The sequence below is a fragment of the Heterodontus francisci genome, chromosome 29 (genome assembly GCF_036365525.1).
Source record: "Heterodontus francisci isolate sHetFra1 chromosome 29, sHetFra1.hap1, whole genome shotgun sequence".
NCBI lineage: Eukaryota > Metazoa > Chordata > Chondrichthyes > Heterodontiformes > Heterodontidae > Heterodontus > Heterodontus francisci.
In genome coordinates this window covers 11,959,714-11,983,888 of record NC_090399.1, presented here as the reverse complement: position 1 = coordinate 11,983,888, position 24,175 = coordinate 11,959,714, and the positions used below count along the sequence as shown (strand labels likewise).

Here is a 24,175-nt window from a genome sequence, read left to right as displayed (position 1 = left end):
AAAATGAAATAAAGCTTGATTATTTGTCTGTTTCATATCTTGCAGGCTAATATTATCCCTAATGTGTCTTCTCCTCTCTGATCATCTTTGCCATTTCACAGATCCATTGCTTGGGGTGATTCTAACCTCATTCATCAGATGGTAATCCCATGGGATTGGTTAGAATGCTGATTTTACACCTGCCCAATATCGTTCTCCGTCAACTTCAACTTCAATGGAGATTACAATTGTGTGGAGTGTACAACTAGTATCACACCTGATCCTGTCAGTTTACTGACACATGTTAGGTTAAAATCATCCCAGTCACTGTCTGCTGAGAGTGGGGAAGTGAGAAGGAGGTGAGGAGGTTACAACCTGAGTTCTTTCTGTCTTTAGACCCATGGTTTTTGTGCTGAATCAGTGTGATCAGTGTGCTGGAGCCTGATAAACATGCACAGCACTAGTGGCTAAGGTTTGAGGGTCCATTCCCCGGCCTCTCTGTTACATTGGTGTGGGTGAGATGATTAGAGTGAGAACACTCACCTCTCTATATCATGAGGTTAAACTGGAGGCTTCAGCGTGAGGTGTGATCTGATGGGGCTGGAATCAGGGGATGGATTCGGAGGTCAAGCTTGGTTCAGAGTGGAAAGGGCAAAGGGTAGGCGGATCCTTGGGTTTGGTTTTTGGGGGTTCGGGACTATGGTGAATGATGATAGTGCCTTGCTGACGGGTCATCCATAGGTGAGATCTGCTTCTCTAGTAGGTTCTTTGAGGTAATCTTCGGCCAGCCTATGAATAAACGTTACTATAACGTTGGCTTTACAATCATTTCTGCTGTAAATGTCAAATGCAGTTTTCAAACAGCAAGACATGAAACATGATGAATATAATGGTGCGTGAATTAATAAGAGTAGTAGGACAGAGCAGATTTAGAGGCATTAATTAAAATTAATAGTTTAAACAAGGTGCATAATTGGATGCTAAGGGAATAGAGTGTTTTTTTAGATCATGTTTGGGCAGCTGTGACCTGTTGCTTGTAATTCCAGCACCATTTAGGAACCCCAGGAAACTTCACGTGTCTTGGGCGATCATGTTTGTAGCAAGTGTCTCCAGCTGCTTCAGCTTGAGCTCAGAATTTTCGAGCTTGAAGGGAGCTGTAGTCACTGTGGAGCATCAGGGAGCAGAAGAATTTCCTGGTTCGTACTTTCCAGGAGGTGGTCACCTTACAGGCAGTAAGCATTCAGGATACTAGGTGGGTAGCCATCCAGAAAACTAGGAAGAGGCAGGAGGTGCAGGAACCTTCGTGCCACTCTCGAATAGATACTCTGTATTCCAGACAATGGCACCAAGGGGCTGTACAAGAAGGAGAAGCAAAGTTTATAAATGCAGTGGTTATAGGAGATTCCATAGTCAGGGGGACAGAACAGGCATTTCTGTATCCATCATCCTGAGTTCCACATGGTGTGCTACCTCCCTGGTGCCAGGGCAAGGAATGTCACAGAGAGAGTGCAGGATATTCTGCAGAGGGAAGAGAGTGAGCAGAAGTTGTTGTACACTTTGGCACCAATGACATAGCAAAGGCAGGTATTGAGGTCCTATGGTCAGATACTCGGGAGCTAGCAAGGAAGTTAAAGAGTAGGACCTTGAAGGTGGTAATCTCTGGATTACTCTCAGTGCCATACACTCGTGAAAGTAGAAATAGGAAGATAGGAAGGATCAATGCGTGGCTTGAATAATGGTGCAGAAGGGAGGGATTCAGATTCTTGGGCATTTTGACCAGTTCTGGGCATTGGGGCCTATTCAAAAGGGACGTGTTGCACTTCAATAGGACTGGGACCAACGTCCTTGTGGGGAGACTGCTGTGGTTAGGGAGGGTTTAAACTAAATTGGTAGAGAGATGTGTACCAGCATATAGAAGTAGAAAAGATAAATAAGGTGCATAATTTGAGTGTTGGACAGTACTAGAGAAGGAAATAGTTCTATACTAGATAGGAACAGACTGAGATGGATTACGAGGAGTGCATGTATGTAAAGACACAAAGTGTGGTGAATAACGTTGGTGAGCCACAAGCATAAATAGCAATATAGGAATATGATCTAGAGGCAATAACAGAAATGTGGCTTAAAAATGGTGAAGTCTGGGTGCTTAATATACAAGGATATAAAGTGTTCAGTAAAGATAGAGAAGGAGAAAAGGGAGGTGGGGTTGCAGTACTGATTAGGGAATCTGGTGCTGGGAAATGAGGTGGGCCAGGTGTCTGTCAGGGAACACTTGGGTAATAGTGATTATCATATCATAATGTTTAGACTAGTCTGCAGAAAAGCAATGAACGATATAAGGTAAAATGGCTAGATTGGAAAAGGGCGAATTTCAATGCAATTAGAAGGGATCTCGCCAGGACAAAATGGAACCAATGACTGATGGGAAAAACTGTATTGGAATAATGGGTTATCTTTAATGAAGAGATACTTCAGGTACAGGCTAGGTACATTCCAACAAGGCAAAAGGTAGGGTAACTAAAAACAGGCCTCCTTGGATGACAAGGGACAGAGATTATGATGAAACAAAAAAGAGGGTGTATAATGCATGTTTGGTGAATTCTTCAAGTGAGAACTAGGCTAAATACAATAAATTGAGAAGGGAAGTGAACATTAAAATAAGACATTTAAAGAGAGAATATGAGAATAAAATGGCAGTCAACATAAAAAGGAACCCGAAAATCTTCTACCTGCATGTAAATAGTAAGTGGATAGTAAAAGGTGAAGTGGGTCTATTAAGGACAGAGGGCAATATATGCTTCAAGGAAGAGGGAAAGGCTAGAATACTTAATAAGAACTTTGTATCACTGATAACTAAGGAAGAGGAGTCTGACAAAATATTGGGAGAAGTGAGGAAAGTAGAGGCAATGGATAGGGTAAAAATTAAGAGGGAGGCAGTACTGGAAAGGCAGGCTATGCTTAGGGTAAATGAGTCACCTGGTCTGGATGGCTTGTATCCCAGGAAGTAGGGGTGGGCTTGCCGTAATCTTCCATTCTCCCTGAGAAATTCAAGAAAGGATGTAAGGACAGTCCCAGCAACTACAGGCCAGTTAATTTAACATCAGATGGGTAAGGTTATAGAAACACTAATTAGGCAAAAAAAAATCAACATATGCTTGGAGAGGTTTGAGTTAGTAAGGATAAACAGCACTGATTTGCAAAAGGCAGATCATGTTTGACTAATTTAATTTTTTGATGAGGTAACAGAGAAGATTGATGAAGGAAATGCGGTGAATATTGTCTTTATGGATATTAAGAAAGTGTTTGACAAAGTACCACATGAAATGCTGGCTAACAAAATTGAGGCTTATGGAATAGGAAGGTCAGTGTCCAATTTGATTTAAAAATTGGCTTAAGGACAGAATACAGTGAGCTATGATAAATGGTTTTTTTCAGACTGGAGAATGGTAGACTGAGGGATTCCCCAAGGGTCAGTGCTGGGACCACTCCTTTTTTTTTGGCTATATATAAATGACTTTGATCTTGGAATATAGAGCAGAATTTCAAAATTTGCTGATGATACCAAACTTGGAGGATTGGCAAACAGTGAGGATAATAATGAACTGCCTGCAACGGGACATAGATAGGCTAACAAAATGGGCAGACAGGTGACAGATGGAATTTAATACAACGAAGTGTGAGGTGATGCATTTTGGCAGAAGGGATAGGGTGAGGCAATATAGACTTAATGGCACAATTCTAAAGAGTGTACAGCGACTGAAGAACCTGGGGGAACATGTGCATCGATCTTTGAAGGTGGCAGGACATATTGGGAGAGTGGTTAGTAAAGCATATGTGATCTTGGGCTTCATAAATAGAGGCATAGGGCTGAATCTTCTGTGTCCACCATCGATGTCGGCAGTGGGTGCAAATAATGGAGGCCTGCCCATGTAGGCCTCATGTCACTGACCCATCGCAATCTTCCCTGCGGCATCTCATTTGAATAGCTGGGCAGGCTGCTTCCCTGAACACGTGGAGGGAGAGGGCTGTCCATGCTCGGTAATAGCGTCAGCTGCCGTTACGCAGGCACTAACGCCATTTTGAAAGGGCTGTCAGCCTAACCGGGAGCTTTAAATATTTAAAGATGAAGTGAGTAAAAACGACATTTATTTTGCCCCTCTCCCAGTCCCCAATAACCATTATATTAATTATTTGCCCTTTCCCCGCCCCAAGACACTTACCTTTACAATCTGACCCCCACCCACCCACCCCCCCTAACCCCCACCCCCCGAAATTGCACATAGTATTCATTTAATACGTCAGCTATGCCTTCAGCCTCCATGTGTAAATCCCTTTATAGTCTCGAATGAGCCCCAATCCTCCTTTTACCACCACTTTACAGCTCTAGTACAAAACAAAACCCAAAAATACGTTAACCAAAATACTTGATAATTCTTGAAGAAAAAAAATGATACTAAAAGATGTCAGAAGTGCTCTTCTGATTTGGTGTCCCAAATACGTATAGATGGCTGTCACTGGGATCTTCCTGGAATATTTCTTGTCAGGCGATGTTGAAGATCAGTTTGGGTGGGCTTTCGAGGAAAAAAAGCAGCACCAGGGGTTTCAGGCAGTTTCTGACACTTACTTCTCAAGAGATGGAAAACTGACAGGCTTTTTCAAAGAGCTGGAACAGACTGAGGTAGGGTTTGCTCCCTTTGCAAGTGTTCTCCAACTGTCTTTTCAAATCATTGTCCATATCCTAACTCACTGTCCAAAGTGAAACCAAAAACATGATCACAAGAGTCAAGCATCCTGACCCCTATAAATCTGGACCTGTCACTTCTTCGTAAACATCTTTCCCCAAAAGTTGTACCTCTGTTTAAAAAGGGAACGAAGGATAGACCCAAATAATTGCAGGCTAGTCAGTCTAACCTCAATAGTGGGCAAATTATTAGAATCTATTCTGAGACAGGATAAACTGTCACTTAGAAAGGCACAGGTTAATCCAGGGTAGTCAGCTTGGATTTGTTAAGGGAAGATCTTGTTTGACAAACTTGATTGAATTTTTTGAAGAAGCAACAAGGAAGATTGATGAGGGTAGTGTAGTTGATGTGGTCTACATTGATTTTAGCAAGTCTTTTGACAAGGTCCCACATGGCAGACTGGTTTAAAAAATAAAATTCGATGGGATCCAGGGAAATGCAGCAAGGTGGATACAAAGTTGGCTCAGTGGCAGGAAACAAAGGGTAATTGTTGACGGGTGTTTTAGCAACTGGAGGGCAATTTCCAGTGGCATTCCACAGGGCTCAGTTTTGCGTTCCCTGCTTTTTGTGATATATATTAATGATTTGGACGTAAATGTAGGGGGCATGATCAATAAGTTTGCAGACGACACAAAGATTGGCTGCGTGGCAGATAGTGAGGAGGATAGCTGTCGGCTGCAGGAAGATATTGATGGTCTGGTCAGATGGGCAGAAAAGTGACAAATGGAATTCAACTTGGAGAAGTATGAGGTGATGCATATGGGGAGGTCAAACAAGGCAAAGGAATATATGATTAATGGGAAAATACTGTGAAGTGCAGAGGAATTGAGGGACCTTGGAGTGAATGTTCACAGATCCCTGAAGGTAGCAAGACAGGTTGATAAGGTGGTTAAGAAGGCATATGGAATCATTTCCTTTATTAGCCGAGGTAAAGAATATAAGAGCAGGGAGGTTATACTGCAACTGTATAACTCATTGAGCAGTTGAACAGTGTGCAGTTCTGGTCACCTCATTAAAGAAAGGATGTAATTGCACTAGGGAGGGTACAGAGGAGATTTATGAGGATGTTGCCAGGACTGGAAAAATGCAGCTATGAGGAAAGATTGGATAAGCTGGGGTTGTTCTCCTTGGAACAGATAAGGCTGAGGGGAGATCTTATTGAAATGTAAAAGATTTTGAGGAGCCTGGATAGAGTGGAGGTGAAGGGTCTATTCACCTTCGCAGAGAGGTCAGTGACGAGGGGGGCACAGATTTAAAGTGATTGGCAGAAAAATTAGAGGGGAAATGAGGAAAAACGTTTTCACCGAGATTGTGATGGGGGGGTCTGGAACTCAGTGCCTTGAAAGGATGGTCAAATCAGAGAGCCTCAGCTAATTCAAGAGGTGTCTGGATATGCACCTCAAGTGCCGTAATCTACAGGGCTACGGACCAAATGCTGGAAGGTGGGATTAGAATAGGTGGATCGTTTTTCGGCTGGCACAGACACGATGGGCCAAGTGGCCTCCTTCTGTGCCTTAAACTTTCTATGATTCTATGAAGTCAAGAACAACCCCTGCTGGGTAATTATTTGAAGACTGGTACCTTCCAGTAACTGTTTACAATCCAGACCTCTCAGTGACCCTTAAAACAAAAAATCCATGGATTCCTTTTCAGTTTTAAAACACAATTCCTCAAAAGTTAAGAAAAAAATGGAAGCCGCCATAACAAAGAGATGAACATCATAGGACTATGTTAAGCCTATGTGTTCTTATTAATAATTTGCAGACTTACATTGAGTTTATAAACAACATGCTGTCATCATAAATGATCAATAATTAATAGACATGTCACATTCTCTTCAGGAACTGCTGAAAACTTTACTGAATCCCCCTTCAGAACAAAAAGGAGAATGCAGTACCTCAAAAGGGAACAATTGGAGAATGCTAACCCACATTCAGGTATATTTCATGTTATTTATTCAATATTCTTTAAATATAAGACTTTAAACTCTTGCTAAAATATCCAACCTCTTTAACAAAGCCAAATCTTAGCAAAACAAACTTAGCCCGAGCTGTTTATGTAGAAGGGCCATAAATATGAAATAATCACTAATAAATCCAATTGGGAATTCAGGAGAAACTTCTTTACTCAGAGAATGATGAGAATGTGGAAGCTACTAACACTGGGTGAAGTTGAGGTGAATAGTACAGGTGCATTCCAGAGGAAGCTAGATAAGCATTAAGGAGAAAGGAATAGGAAAGTTATGTTGACAGACTGATAAAATAGAAGCAAAATACTGCAGATGCTGGAAATCTGAAACAAAAACAAAAAGTTTTTGCTGGAAATACTCAGCAAGTCTGGCAGCATCTGTGGAGAGAGAAGCAAAGTTAATGTTTCAGGTCTGTGACCTGAGAGGGTCGTGTAGAACATAAATACTGGCAGGAACCTGTTGGGTCATGTGGCTATTTCTGTAAATACTTTGTAAGAACATTGTCCTTTTCATTTAAATGCAGAAGCAGCTGAGTTATTAGTTTGATTTCATTTCCCCTTTTGGGTAACTGATTCTGCATTCATACTGTGGCTGCTGGCAATATCTGCATCATGGGCTTCCAGGAGGCAGCTGTTTAAGACTGCCTGAGACCCTTCCCAGAGATAGCTCAGTGCACGTGTAGTTCAAGTACATGCAGACTTCCTTTTCCATTTAAAATGTTTAGGGTGCACAGGGCAGAGTTTATACTCACTAAACATTTACTGTTGCTCAGTGGGTATCACTCTCATCTCACAGTCAGAAGGCCAGAGATTCAATCCCCACTCCAGAAACCTGAGCACATAATCCAGGCTGACACTCCAGTAAAGTACAGAGGGAGTGCTGCACTGTTGAAGGCGTTGTCTTTCAGGTGAGACAGCAAGCCCCACTCAGATGGATGTAAGAGATCCCTCGGCCCTATTTGAGGAAGTGCTGGCAGGGCAAGCTGGGCATGTGACAGTGTGCACATCAGAACTGGCTGCTCTGTGGTTGTACCACATCCACAGTTGACTAGTCAGCTGATGTTCCCTCTTTCGAATCAGACGTGATGACTGGTCACCAGGCTAAGATGCCAGAGGGTTCCTGACTGTCTGTGGAACTGTGTCCCAGTGAGGAATCAATGCCTTCAGGAGAAGAGAGGGAGGAAAGAGAAGAAAATTAGTGAGGAAAGATCTGTTACTATTTCTATGGAAATAAGGAACACACACTGGTCATCTTAAACAGATTATATTACAGCGAATATCTGAAAGTATAAAGAAATGAGAATAGTTTTTTTTTTACATCTGAATATTTTGTACTGGATTGTTAACCATTGAGCTGCATTACAAAATAATACCATCTGTTTTCAGTATCACAATATATTCACATTCTCAGGATAAAGAAGTGCTTTTGCTGTCTAAAATCAAAAAATACTGCCACTTGTCTGAATTTTACTCTGGATCAATTGCGTTTGTTTGGTACTGAAAGTTCTGAAAAATAAGGAGACTAATTATTGTGTTTTCCTCCTTTCAGAAATTTCCAGAAATGGAGAAAAGTTACAGGTTAAACTGGTAATGTTAATCTTTTTTTCTTTTGTAATTTGTTCACAATTCCAGCAAAAACTGGTATCATCTGCCACTGATCTCTTCTTGCAGAGCTAAAAGGACCATCCCAGCTGTAGCCAGGGCTTGTCCTATTGTAAATGTAGAGAAATGCATTGGATCTCTCCAGTAGAGTCTGGAAGAGATACTGAAGGTAATTAACATGGGCGGGTGACACGGATTCCGTGTTTTATTCCTGGTATCATCCATTGGACTGATCTCTCCAGGAACAGAAGACAATATTCCAATTGTGCAATTCACCAATTCTCTTCCAAAAGTGTAATTGTGTCTCTTTAACTAAGTTCCCTGGAAGAATCTATCAGCCTCGAATATGTTCTGATTGGAATGCATTTCAGGTGGTGGAAGCAGATTCAATAGTAACATTCAAAAGGGAATTAGAAATATACTTTCAAAGAAAAAAGTGTCGGGCTATGGTGAAGAGTGGGGGAGTGGGACGAATTGATAGCTTTCAGAGAGCCAGCACAGGCATGATGGGCTAAATGGCCTCCTTCTGTGCTATATCCTTGTATGATTGTAGAAAGCTTGTTGTCACAACATATAGAATCATAAATAAAAACAAGAAATGCTGGAAATACTCAGCAGGTCTGGCAGCATCTGTGGAGAGAGAAACAGAGTTACCGTTTCAGGTCAGTGACCCTTCATCAGAACTGACAAATTAGAATTAGAATTAGAACATTACAGCGCAGTACAGGCCCTTCGGCCCTCGATGTTGCGCCGACCATCTGACCTACACTATTCCATTTTCATCCATATGTCTATCCAATGACCACTTAAATGCCCTTAAAGTTGGCGAGTCTACTACTGTTGCAGGCAGGGCGTTCCACGCCCCTACTACTCTCTGCGTAAAGAAACTACCTCTGACATCTGTCCTATATCTTTCACCCCTCAACTTAAAGCTATGTCCCCTCGTGTTTGCCATCATCATCCGAGGAAAAAGACTCTCACTATCCACCCTATCTAACCCTCTGATTATCTTGTCTGTCTCTATTAAGTCACCTCTCCTCCTCCTTCTCTCTAACGAAAACAACCCCAAGTCCCTCAGCCTTTCCTCGTAAGACCTTCCCTCCATACCAGGCAACATCCTAGTAAATCTCCTCTGCACCCTTTCCAAAGCTTCCACATCCTTCCTATAATGCGGTGACCAGAACTGCACGCAATACTCAAGGTGCGGCCTCACCAGAGTTTTGTACAGCTGCATCATTACCTCGTGGCTCCGAAACTCGATCCCCCTACTAATAAAAGCTAACACACCATATGCCTTCTTAACAGCCCTATTAACCTGGGTAGCAACTTTCAGGGATTTATGTACCTGGACACCAAGATCTCTCTGCTCATCTACACTACCAAGAATCTTCCCATTAGCCCAGTACTCTGCATTGCTGTTACTCCTTCCAAAGTGAATCACCTCACACTTCTCCGCATTAAACTCCATTTGCCATCTCTCAGCCCAGCTCTGCAGCCTATCTATGTCCCTCTGTACCCTACAACACCCTTCGACACTATCCACAACTCCACCGACCTTCGTGTCATCCGCAAATTTACTAACCCACCCTTCTACATCCTCATCCAGGTCATTTATAAAAATGACAAACAGCAGTGGCCCCAAAATATTAAAAATGTAAAAGGTTTTAAGCAAGTAAAGCGGGGGTGGGGCAAGAGATAACAAAAGAGAAGGTATTGATAGGACAAGGTCACAGGGAATCATATATAGAATCATAAACTGGTTACAGCACAGAACAAGGCCATTTGGCCCATTGTGTCCATGCCAGCTCTCTGTAAGAGCAACTCACCTAGTCCTACACCCCTGCCTTTTCCCCATAGCCCTGCAAATGTTTTCTCTTCGGACAATTGTCCAATTTTCTTTTGAAGGCCCCAATTGTACCTGCCTCCACCACACTCTCAGGCAGTGCATTCCAGATCCTAATCATTGGTGCTTTAAAACATTTTTCCTCATGTCACCATTGCTTCTTTTGCCAATCACCTTAAATCAATGCCCTCTGGTTCTCTTTCATCTGACAAAGGAAACTGTTTCTCACTATCTGCTCTGTCCAGACCCCTCGTGATTTTTCTTGCTTCTCCAACCTATCCATGTAACTGAAATTCCTCACACCTGGAACCATTCTTGTAAATCTTTTCTGCACCCGCTTTAATGCTTTCACATCCTTGCTCAAGTATGGTGCCCAGAATTGGACACAAGACTCCAGTTGAGGCCAGACCATTGTTTTATAAAGATTCATCATAACTTCTTTGCATTTTGACTCCATGTCCCGATTTATAAATCCCAGGAACCCAGCAACCTTCAATGATTTGTGCACATGTATCTCCAGGTTCTGCTGCTCCTGCACCCTCTTTAGAATTGTATCCTTTATTTTATATTGCCTCTCCTCATTCTTCTGACCAAAATGAATCACTTCACACTTCTCCATCAATTTCAGTTGCCACATTGGGGCAGCACAGTGGCGCAGTGGTTAGCACCGCAGCCTCACAGCTTCAGCGACCCGGGTTCAGTTTTGGGTACTGCCTGTGCAGAGTTTGCAAATTCTCCCTGTGACCGTGTGGGTTTCCACTGGGTGCTCCGGTTTCCTCCCACAGCCAAAGACTTGTAGGTTGAGAGGTAAATTGGCCATTGTAAATTGCCCCTAGTGTCGGTAGGTGGTAGGAGAATGGTGGGGATTAATGTAGGATTGGTATAAATGGGTGGCTGTTGGTCGGCACAGACTTGGTGGGCCGAAGGGCTTTTATCTCTCTATGACTCTATATTCACCCATTCCACCAGCCTGTCTATGTCCTCTTGAAGCAAGAGCCAAGTTCATGGCATCATGGGTGGCTGTGCTGCACAGGAGGGAAGGAAGAAGAGGGCAGGGCTATAATGATAGGGGATTCAATCATAAGGGGAATAAATAGGCGTTTCTGCAGCCACAAGCGTGACTCCAGGATGATATGTTGCCTCCCTGGTTCTAGGGTCAAGGATGTCTCGCAGTGGCTGTCGGACATTCTGAAAGGGGAGGGGGAACAGTCAGAAATTGTGGTATACATTGGTACCAATGAGATAGGCAGAAAGAGAGATGAGGTCCTGCAACAAGAATTTAGGGACCTAGGTAGCAGATTAAAGAGCAGGACCTCAAAGGTTGTAATCTCTGGATTACTCCCGGTGCCACGTGCGAGTGAGTATCTGAATAAAAGGATAGAGCAGATGAATGTGTGGCTGAAGAGATGGTGCAGGAGGGAGGGCTTTAGTTTCCTGGATTACTGGGTCTGTTTCTGGCGAAGGTGGGAGTCAGGAGGGGAGTTACTCGCCTCAGGATTCCCAGCCTCTGACCTGCTCTTGTAGCCACAGTATTTACATGGCTACTCCAGTTCAGTTTCTGGTCAATGGTAGCCCCTAAGATGTTGAGTTCTGAAGAAGGGTCACTGACCCGAAACGTTAACTCTGCTTCTCTTTTCACTGATGCTGCCAGACCTGCTGAGTGGTTCCAGCATTTCTTGTTTTTATTTCAGATTTCCAGCATCCACCGTATTTTGCTTTTATTACCCTAGGATGTTGATAGTGGGGTATTCATCGATGATAATGCCGTTGAATGTCAAGGGGAGATGGTTAGGTTCTCTCTTGTTGGAGATGGTCATTGCCTGGCACTTGTGTGGAGCGAATGTTATTTACCACTTATCAGCCCAAGTCTGGATATTGTCCAGGTCTTGCTGCATTTCTACACAGACTGCTTTAGTTTCTGTGGAGTCACAAATGGTGCTGAACATTGTGCAATCATCCGCGAACATCCCCACTTCTGACCTTATGATTGAAGGAAGGTCATTGATGAAGCAGCTGAAGATGGTTGGGCCTCGGACACTACCCTGAGGAACTCCTGCAGTGATGTCCTGGAGCTCAGATGATTGATCTCCAACAACCACAACCATCTTCCTTTGCACTAGGTATGACTCCAGCCAGCGGAGAGATTTCCCCTGATTTCCATTGACTCCAGTTTTGCTAGGGCTCCTTGATGCCACACTCGGTCAAATGCTACCTTGATGTCAAGGGCAGTCACTCTCACCTCACCTCTTGAGTTCAGCTCTTTTGTCCATGTTTGAACCAAGGCTGTAATGAGGTCAGCAGCTGAGTGGCCCTGGCGGAACCCAAACTGAGTGTCACTGAGCAGGTATTGCTAAGCAAGTGCCGCTTGATGGCACTGTTGCTGACACCTTCCATCACTTTACTGATGATTGAGAGTAGGCTGATGGGGCAGTAATTGACCGGTTGGACTTGTCCTGTTTTTTGTGTGCAGGACATACCTGGGCAATTTTCCACATTGCAGGGTGGATGCCAGTGTTGTAGTTGTGCTGGAACAGCTTGGCTAGGGGCGTGGCAAGTTCTGGAGCACAGGTCTTCAGTACTATTGCTGGAATATTGTCAGGGCCCATAGCTTTTGCAGTATCCAGTGCCTTCAGTCGTTTCTTGATATCATGCGGAGTGAATCGAATTGGCTGAAGTCTGGCATCAGTGATGCTGGGGACTTCAGGAGGAGGCCGAGATGGATCATCAACTTGGCACTTCTGGCTGAAGATTGTTACAAATGCTTCAGCCTTATCTTTTGCACTGATGTGCTGGGCTCCCCCATCATTGAGGATGGGGATATTTGTGGAGCCACCTCCTCCAGTTAGTTGTTTAATTGTCCACCACCATTCACGGCTGGATGTGGCAGGACTGCAGAGCTTCGATCTGATCCGTTGGTTATAGGATCGCTTAACTCTGTCTATCGCATGCTGCTTACGTAGTTTGGCACGCAAGCAGTCCTGGGCTGTAGCTTCACCAGGTTGATATCTCATTTTGAGGTATGCCTGGTGCTGCTGCTGGCATGCCCTCCTGCACTATTCATTGAACCAGGGTTGGTCTCCTGGCTTGATGGTAATGGTAGAGTGGGGGATATGCTGGGCCTTGAGGTTACAGATTGTGGATGAGTACAATTCTGCTGCTGCTGATGGCCCACAGCGCCTCATGGATGCCCAGTTTTGCATTGCTCGATCTGTTCGAAATCTATCCCATTTAGCACGGTGATAGTGCCACACAACACGATGGATGGTATCCTCAATGTGAAGGCAGGACTTCGTCTACACAAGGACTGTGCGGTGGTCACTCCTACCAATACTGTCATGGACAGAAGCATCTGCGGCAGGCAGATTGGTGAGGACGAGGTCAAGTATGTTTTTCCCTCGTGTTGGTTTCCCCACCACCTGCCGCAGACCCAGTCTAGCAGCTATGTCCTTTAGGACTCGGCCAGCTCGGTCAATAGTGGTGCTACCGAGCCACTCTTGATGATGGACATTGAAGGCCCCCACCCAGAGTACATTTTGTGCCCTTGCCACCCTCAGTTCTTCCTCCAAGTGGTGTTCAACATGGAGGAGTACTGAATCATCAGCTGAGGGAGGGCGGTAGTTGGTAATCAGTCGAAGGTTACCTTGCCCATGTTTGACCTGATGCCATGAGACATCATGGGTTCCGGAGTCGATGTTGAGGACTCCCAGGGCAACTCCCTCCCGACTGTATACCACTGTGCCACCACCTCTGCTGGGTCTGTCCTGCCGGTGGGACAGGACATACCCGGGGATGGTGATGGCAGTGTCTGGGACGTTGTCTGTAAGGTATGATTCCATGAGTATGACTATGTCAGGCTGTTGCTTGACTAGTCTGTGGGACAGCTCTCCCAACTTTGGCACAAGCCCCGAGATGTTAGTCAGGATGACTTTGCAGGGTCGACAGGGCTGGTTTTGCCGTTGTCGTTTCCGGTGCCTTGGTCGATGCCGGGTGGTCCATCCGGTTTCATTCCTTTTTATAGACTTTGTAGCGGTTAGATACAACTGAGTGGCTTGCTCGGCCATTTCAGAGGGCATGTAAGAGTTAACCACATTGCTGTGGGTCTGGAGTCACATGTGGGCCAGACCAGGTAAGGACAGCAGATTTCCTTCCCTCAAGGACATTAGTGAACCAAATGGGTTTTTACAACAATCGACAATGGTTTCATGGCCATCATTAGACTAGCTTTTTTTAAAATTCCAGATTTATTAATTAAATTCAAATTCCACCTTCTGCTGTGGTGGGATTCGACCCCATGTCCCCAGAGAAATACCCTGGGTCTCTGGGTTACCAGTCCAGTGATAATACCAGTACGCCACCGCTGAGAGAGAATGCGAATGCGAAGAGAGAGAGAGCTGAAGTGGCTTGAGTTAACTAGGGGGCAACAAAGTAACCCCAGCGAAACCATGGCCAATATGGAGGAGCTTAATTCAGGGCTGGGTATAACATTCCCAACTGATCCCAGAATTCAATGAGGGAGACACAGAAGTGTTTTTTGTGTCAAGGTAGTTAAAGTAACCAGCTGGGGCTTGGACTCTGCTGTTACAGAGTAAATTAACTAGAAAAGCCCATGAGGTTTATTCCATGTTGCCAGATGACAGTTCATCAAATTATGAACTGACAAAAAATCCTCGGGCATATAAGTTAGCCTATCTCTAAAAGTTCAGAACCTTCAAGAAGCAAGTTGATTAAACTTACTTGGAATTTGAGAGATACAAGCAGCTAGATTTTGACCAGTGGCTGAGGGCTCTTAAAGTACAGCTCAGCTATGAAAATCTCAGAGAAGTAATTTTGCTAGAGGAATTTTAAAACTCTCTCCCAATCTCCATAAAGACACATGTAGAGGAACAGAAGACTGATAGAGCCCGGCAAGCCGCAGTTCTGGCCAATGCGTTTGCTCTCATTTATAAGTCAGTTGCCTCAGGGAAAACATTTCCTAATCACTCCCACTAATCTGAAAAGGACGAAGGGTGGGAAGGTGATCGCAGCCCCAGCAATCCTGGGAGGGAAAGAAAAGCAGACACACAGGGGACTCTCCTCCAGCCAAAAAGGAAGGTGCTGTAAGCAGGAGTGAGACCCAGAGACCTGTGCGCTTTCATTGTAATAAAGCAGGGCATAGGAACATAGAAGCAGGAGTAGGCCATTCAGCCCATCAAGCCTGCCCCGCCATTCAATATGATCATGCCTGATCATCCAGTTCAATGACTTTTTCCCACACTATCCTCATATCCCCTTATGCCAGTTGCATTTAGAAATCTGTCAGTCTCTACTTTAAACATACTCAATGACTGAGCTTCCACAGCTCTCTGGGATAGAGAATTCCACAGATTCACAACCCTCTGAGGAATGAAATTTCTCCTCATCTCTGTCCTAAGTGGCTTCCCCCTTATTTTGAAATTGTGTCCACTGGTTCTAGACTCCCCAACCAGGGGAAACATATTAGCTGTATCTACTCTGTCTATCCCTTTAAGTATTTTTAAGTTTCAATTAGATCACCTCTCATTCTTCGAAATTCTGGAGAATACAGGCACAGTTTCCCCAATCTCTCTTCATAGGACAGTCTCGCCATCCCAGGAACAAGTCTGGTGAATCTTCGTTGCACTCCCTCGATGGCAATGATATCCTTCCTAAGGTAAAGGGACCAGATCTGCATACAGTACACCAAGTGCGGTCTAACCAAAGTTCTATACAATTGAAGCAAGACTTCACTACTCCTGTACTCAAATCCTCTTGCAATAAAGGCTAACATACTATTAGCCTTCCTAATTGCTTGCTGCACCTGCATGTTAGCTTTAAGTGAGTTATGACAAGGATACCCAGGTCCCTTTGTACATCTACACTTTCTAATCTCTTACCATTTAAGAAATACTCTGCACATCTGTTCCTCTTACAAAAGTGAATAACCTCACATGTTTCCACATTATATTCCATCTGCCATGTTCTTGGCCACTCACTAAGTCTGTCCAAATCCCCTTGAAGCCACTTTGCATTTTCCTCACAACACACATTGCCACCTAGTTTTATGTCATCTGCAAACTTAGAATTACTACATTTGGTTCCCACATCCAAATCATTTATATATTTTGTGAATAACTGGGGCCCAAGCACTGATTCCTGAGGTACCTCACTAGCCACAGCCTGCCAACGTGAGAATGACCCGTGTATTCCTACTGTCTGCTTTCTGCCTGTTAACCAATTCTTAATGCATGCTAGTATATTACCTCCTAGCCCATGTGCTTTAATTTTGCTAAGCAATCTCCTGTGAGGGACTTTATCAAAAGCCTTCTGAAAATCCAAGTATACCACGTCCACTGACTCCCCTTTATCAATTCTGTTCGTAACATCCTCAAAAAACTCCAACAGGTTCGTCAAACATGATTTCCCATTCATAAATCCATGTTGACTCTGCCCAATCAGATCATTATTATCCAAGTGTCCATTTATCACATCCTTTAGAATAGATTCTAGCATTTTCCCAATGACTGATGTAAGGCTAACAGGTCTGTAATTCCCTGTTTTCTCTCTCCCTCCCTTCTTAAATAATGGGTGACATTTACAACCTTCCAATCTGCAGGAACCACTCCAGAATATCAGATCCTGGGGACTTATCAACCTTCAGCCCCATTAATTTATCTAATACAACCTTTTTACTAATACAATTTCCTTCAATTCCTCATTCCCCCTAATCCCTTGGATCTCTAATTCTGGGAGATCTCTTGTATCTTCCTCAGTGAAGACAGACACAAAATAATCATTTAGCTTCTCTGCCACTTCTTTATTCCCCATTATAAATTCTCCTGACTCTGCCTGTAATGGACCCACATTTGTCATTGCCAAAAGTTTCCATTTTACATACGTGTACAAGCTTATACAGTCCGTTTATATATTTTTTGCTGGCTTACATTCATATTCTATTCTCCTTTATCAGTTTCTACGTCCTCCTTTTCTATATTCTAAAATCCTCCCAATACTCAGGTTTACTACTATTTCTGGCAACTTTCTAGGCCTTTTCTTTTAATCTTATACAATCCTTAACTTCCTTTTTTAGCCACGGTTGACTGCCTTTACTTTTGGGGTTTTTGTGCCTTGAAGGAATATAAGTTGCTGCAAGCCATGCAATATTTCTTTAAAGACTATCCATTAGCCATGTGCTATCGTCACTTTTAATGTAATTACCCAATCCAGCTCAGCGAATTTGCCCCTCCTACCTTCATAATTTCCTTTGTTCAACTTTAACACCCTGGCTTCAGATTGAACTACCTTACTTTCAAACAAAATGTAAAATTCTATCATATTATGGTCACTCATCCCTAAACATTCTTTTACAAGATGATTATTAATTAGCCCTTTCTCATTACATAATACTATATCTAAAATAGCCTGTTTGCTCGTCAGTTCCTCAACATACTTCTCTAGAAAACCATCCCTAACATACTCCAGAAACTCGTCTTCCACAGCATTAGTGCTTATTAGGTTTACCCAGTCTATGTGCAGATTGAACTCACCCATTATTACTATACTACCCATGCCACAAGCTTCTCAAATCTCCTGATTAACACCATGCCCCACATTACAGGGCATTTAAGAGATGACTGTTGCAAACTAAGGGGAAAACCTGTAGGGTTAATCAGGGCACACCCGCTCAGTAAAGAAGCGACTCTGATGGAAAGCACAGCAGAACAAGTTGTGGCTTTGACTGCAGTAAGAGTGAGACCCAGGAAGCTTACGGCTGCAATTGCAGGACAAATTAATAGGATTCCTGAGGGGTATCTGGGTTTTTTCCCTGAAGGGAGAGTAACCCCATACCCCTCGAGTGGGGCAAGCAAGCCCATAGTAATCCTCAGAGACATAGGGGCCACTAGATCCTTTTTACTGGGAAAAGGCCTGACCTTTCCCCAGAGAGTGCAGTAAACTCTAAAATGGTTGTGAATGGTATTGGAGGGCAGAGTATGCCTGTACCTTTACACTGGGCGCAATTGGGGTGTGACCTACTTTGGGACCGGTGAGTGTAGGGATTGCCCCTAGTCTGCCTGTGGACAGAGTTGACCTGCTCCTAGGTAATGATCTGGCAGGGATGAAGGTGGTAGCTTCGTCAGTAGTGAAAGAGAGACTGCAGGAAGTCAGAGAAACAGAGCAGTGGCAGGTGACGGTCCCCTGCAGTTATCCTGAATTTGTGATGAGTGAGGCATGATCAACCTAGCTGCCTCAGAGGAGACTGAATTGGCACTGCAGGCAGATGACCACGAGGTCTGTCTGTCATAGACTTTCTTTGGGAAGTTAGAATATTCTGGGAATGAATTTTTCCTATCATATTCCCATATGACAAAAGTGTTATCAATATATCGGAGCCAGAATTTAGATTGAAGAGTGGCTGATTGAAGTGCTTCCTTATTCTCATTTATAATTTTTCCTGTCTCGTTCTCTAAGAGATCTACATTTACTCTCATGAATCTCTCCCTTTTTATCTGTTCTTACACCTCCAGCTAGTTTACTCTCATATCCTATTTTCTCTTTCTTTTTCAATTTCTTTGTCATCCTTTCCTGAATTTTAAAATCCTCCATACATCAAGCTCCCTATTCTTTCTGGCAACATTATACACCTCTCCCTTTAATCTAATACTATCTTTAACTTCCCTTGTTCGCCATGGTTGGACCACTTTGGGGTTTTATTCCTTTAGGGAATGTATAATTATTGCAACTTATGAATTAACTGTTTAAATATTTGCCATTGCCTATTTCCTGCAAAACCTTTTAATCTTCTTTCCCAGTTTACCTTAGTCAACTTACTCCTCATACCTTTGTTCAGATCAAAAACACTCCTTTTGGAAATAACTAAATCACTCTCAAACTCAATATAAAATTCTGGCATGTTATGATCACTGTTCCCCACAGGCTCTTTTAATACAATGTTATGAATTAATATTGTATTTAATTGAACTAAACTAGACTTAAAATACCCCTGTTCTCTAATTGGTTCCTTGACACACTAATCTAGAAAACTATCTTGAATGTATTTCAACAGTCCCAGAATTTCCTACAGTATAACAGTGACTTCACTTCATTGGCTGTAAAGTGCTTTAAGATGCCCGGTGGCCATGAAAAGCCAATTTAAATGCAAGTCTTTCTTTTTATCTGAATATTGACTAACATTTTCGGACCATAACTGTATCTCCCACTTTCTCTCTGGGACTGCTAGCAATGGATATGCCAGTATTTCTGGAGACAGGCGAGAAGACAGGTGAAAAGACTGGGGGTGGGACCCCCAGCCAATCAGAACGTTGCGCTGATAGGTGATCTGCAATAATGTTTCCCCATTTCTGTTTTTTTTTGTAGCCCGAAATGCTAACTTTCCTATTGTCTCCACAGATGTTCCCTGACCTGCTCAGCGTTTCAGCATTTTCTGTCTTTGTTTCAGGTTTCCAGCATCTGCAGTATTTTTGCTTTGTTTTATGTTGTACTGATGATTCAGGAGCAGGAGGCCCAGTTACTCTTCCTAACTCAACAATGCACCTTGGGCAACTTCACAGAATATTTAAGGATTAGGATGGATGTTCACCCATCTTACTTGATTCATCCAGGAATATTCTACTGTTTCCCCTTCATTGCGACATTCCATTTTCTATCAGATAATTTCAGTGTTTCTGTTTCTACTGCTCCAGGAAACCATTCCAAGTGTTAATCACTCTACTTTCAGTCTTGAGCTTTTATTTTACTATATTCACCCTGTGTCCCCTTATCCTTTTTATAAATTCATTCTTGTGGGTATTGTTGGCAAAGGCAGCATTTTATTGTCTCTTCTTAATTGAAAGTGCTATCCATTACAGGACAATGAGCTGGTACAGGCATGATGGGCCAAATAGCCTACTTCTGTGCTGTACGATTTTGTGATCAAAGCAGTTTATTCAAAATGAGAATTGCATTTGACAAACCCATCATGAATGATGTTGAGTAAATGAACCACTTCTCAGTGATACCAGCAGATGGCAGAATTGTTCCAGTTATTTCCTCTTATGCTTTGCTTCCACACAGTGTAGAGAGAAGGTTCCCAGTACATACTGAATACACACTGATAGTACACTCCTGTCTGGCAAGAATATTTTGATCAGCAAACTCCTGAGATATATCTCTGTGTCCTTATTAGACAGGAAACATCAGACGAAGCAACAAGAACTGGTCTGCACCAAGTGCTGTTTGAGGGCAGAGTGTGAAGAAGGGTCACTGACTTGAAACGTTAACTCTGCTTCTCTCTATACAGATGCTGCCAGACCTGCTGAGTATTTCCAGCATTTCTCGTTTTTATGTGTGAAGAAGGGAGTTTGGTAGGGAGGAAGTTCAGTAAGGATGGGAGCTAAAAACTAATTAAAAGAAAATAAATTTAATTAAATTAATGCAATAAAGATGGCAGGTGATGTGTTATGGCCGCAGTATGTGGGAGCTCCTGGATGCCATGGCAATTCATGGCAACCACATCTGTAGTAAGTATCTGTGGCTTGAGGAGCTTTGGTTCAAAGTTATTGAGCTGGAGGCTGAGCTGCAGACACTGCGATGCAACAGGGAGGGGGAATGTTTACCTGGACACTTTGTTCCAGAAGGCAGTTACACCCCATAGGATAGGATCATGTTTTGGTCAGTGGTCAGGGACAGGAGGGTGTGACTGCAAGTCAGGAAGGTAAGGGGATTGCGAAGTTGGAAGTGGAGGAGGTGCAGCCCTTTCAATTGAGCAACAAATTCGAGGTTCTTGTAGCTTATACAGACAAGAGCAAGGACTGTAGTGTGGATAAGCAGACTGACCATGGCACCATGGTACAGGAAGCTATTCAAGTGGGGGGGAGAAAAAAGGAAAGTAGTGATAGTAGGGGACAGCATAGTGAGAGGGACTGACACTGTTCTCTGCAGCAAAGAGCGAGAGTCCAGAAGGCTGTGTTGCCTGCCCAATGCCAGGGTTTGGGATAGCTGCTCAGGGCTGGAGAGGAACTTACAATGGGAGGGATAGGATCCAGTTGTCATGGGCCTTGTAGGTACCAACAACATAGGCAGAACAAAGAAAGAGTTCTACATAGTCAGTATGAGGAACTAGGCAGCAAATTAAGAAGCAGAACCTCAAAGGTAATAAAGTCTGGATTATTACCTGAGCCACGTGCAAATTGGAGTAGGGCAAATAATATTAGAAAAATGAATGCATGGCTCAAAGACTGGTGAGGTAGAAGTGGGTTCTGGTTCTTGGGGCATTGGAACCAGTATTGGGAAAAGTGGGGGCTGTAATGTTGGAACAGTCCACATCTGAACCGTGCAGGACCTGGTGTTCTAGCGAGTCACATAGCTAGGGAAGACGAGAGGGTTTTAAACTAAAGAGTGGGGGCATAGTGTCATGGTCCTGTGTTTTTTTTTTCTTCTCCGGGGAATATACGGTTTGCCTTTAAGTCTTGCAAAGGATCAGTACTGCTTTAAAAACCAGCAGGCCCCTTGAGTTAGAGAAAACGCATTTTCGGTTGCCGTTGGATACAACCATTTGGAGACTGCAATTCAAAGGGTGCATTCTTGTTACCATGGATACAGCCACTTGGAGTGCGTATCAAACGATACATTTGTTACAATTCAATTTTGAACTAGCTTATTAGTTGAAGACAGTCTGTTCTAACAGAGAACACAGATAGACAGCTGTGGTGTTACCACCTGAAAAAAGAGCTCTCAGCCATTTAAACTGAAGGAAGAGAATTTTAGTCTGTTTAATTATTATTAACTCTCAAAATTCGAAAAAAAAGTCAAGCCAAAACAGAGAACTCATAATTTGAACTGAAGAAAGGGAAGTTAGACTGTGGCAATCTTTTATCCATCAAAAACTCTAAAGTCAGATTGATTCTTTTGAAAGTGTTCACAAGTTGTTAATTGTTGAAATCCATCGCTGAAAAAGGAAGCATCACTTACTGCTGGAGTTAGACTACGGACTGTTCTACTGTGGAAGAACCTTTTTTCCCCATCGGACAGCAGTGAGGACTTCAAGGAACATTGGACTGTAAATTTGCAAGGACTCTAATTTTTTTTCTATTTTAGATGTTATTTATATCTTCATAGTGTTTAGCTTTTCTAATTAGACAGTTAATTTGTTCATTTAAAGACACCTGGTTTCGTTAGCCTCATTTGGGGGTTAATAGATGGTACAATTTGGCTGCGTCTTTCTTCAATTTGGAAAGTTTAAAATGATATGTTAGGCGATCTGTGGAGGGATGGGATTGAATTAACAGTGTGTTTCTCCCACCACAATCAGAATCATATATTTTGATTGGGGGCTTTGACTGGAGCGGTCAGTCATAACAATAGGATCAAATTTGGGAAGATATGGTAAATCAAAGAGTAGGGACAAGGCAAGAGAGAAACGTATTAATATGGGAAAAGATAAACAGACCATGACAGGATGGGACAGTGATTACATATCTAAGAGTAACACAGCAGACAAGGCTAGAGGTTGCAAAAATAATAAAAGGAAAATACGAAAGGCTCTATATGTGAATGCACGGAGCATTTGAAACAAAACAGATGAACTAATAACATAAATAGAAATAAATAAGTATGATCTGATGGCCATTACAAGACATGGCTGCAGGATGGCATAGATTGGGAACTGAATCTTTAAGGGCACATGACATTTAGGAAGGACAGGAAGTTAGGAAAAGGAGGAGGGGTGGATCTGTTAATCAATGATGGTATTAGCATAATGGAGAGGAGTGACCGAAGTTCAGGAAACCAGGATGGAGAAGTGGTTTGTGTCGAGATGAGGAATGATGAAGGCAAGAAGTCACTTTTAGGAGTGGTGTACAGGCCCCCTAACAGTAACAACACAGTAGGACGGGATATGGAAGAAGATATAATGGGTGCTTGTCAGAAAGGTACGGCGATAATCATGAGGGATTTTAATCTACATATACCTTCCTCTACATCAGCGAGGCCTGGCCAATGTATGTCAGCCAAGAGCGACGTCTCAATTCATTCCATCTTCGCTGCCTCTGGAGAATCCTTGGCACTGGGTGGCAGGACCATATCTCCAAAGCAGAAGTCCTCGAGGTGGCCAACATCCCCAGCATATACACCTTACTGAGCCAGCGGCGCTTGAGATGGCTTGGCCATGTGAGCCGCATGGAAGATGGCAGGATCCCCAAGGACACATTGTACAGCGAGCTCATCGCTGGTATCATACCCATTGGCTGTCCATGTCTCCGCTTTAAATACATCTGAAAACGTGACATGAAGTCTTATGACATTGACCACAAGTTGTGGGAGTCAGTTGCCAGTGATCACCAGAGCTTGCGGACAGCCATAAAGGCGGGGCTAAAGAGTGGCGAGTCGAAGAGACTTAGCAGTTGGCAGGAAAAAAGACAGAAGCGCAAGGAGAGAGCCAACTGTATAACAGCCCTGACAACCAATTTTATCTGCAGCGCCTGTGGAAGAGTCTGTCACTCTAGAAATGGCCTTTATAGCCACTCCAGGCGCTGCTCCACAAACCACTAACCACCTCTAGGCACCATTTTCCCACACCCTCTTGGCCAATCTGGACATAGCTGCAGATGCCTTTCCCATGCGCTTGTTGATTTCTGCATCGAGAGACAGGTTACTGGTGATAGTTGAACCTATATAGGTTAACTCTTGAACCACTTCCAGAGTGTGATTGCTGATATTGATGGATGGAGCATTTCTGACATCCTGTCCCATGCAGTTCATTTTCTTGAGGCTGATGGTTAGGCCAAATTTGTTGCAGGCAGCCACAATCCTGTCGGATGAGTCTCTGCAGACACTCCTCTGTGTGGGATGTTAATGCAGCATTGTCAGCAAAGGGGAGTTTCCTGATGAGGACCTTCCGTACTTTGGTCTTCACTCTTAGATGGGCAAGGTTGAACAACCTGCCATCTGATCTTGTGTGGAGGAAAATTCCTTCTTCTGACGACTTGAATGCATGTGAGAGCAGCAGGGAGAAGATGATCCCAAACAGTATAGGTGCGAGAACACAGCCCTG

At 43.4% G+C, this 24,175-nt stretch overlaps 1 pseudogene; it reads left to right on the top strand.

Annotated features, from left to right (window-relative positions):
- Nucleotides 1-6,565: 6,565 nt before the first annotated feature.
- The window catches only part of LOC137346118 (zinc-binding protein A33-like), a 114,046-nt pseudogene continuing 96,436 nt past the window's right edge, over nucleotides 6,566-24,175 (top strand).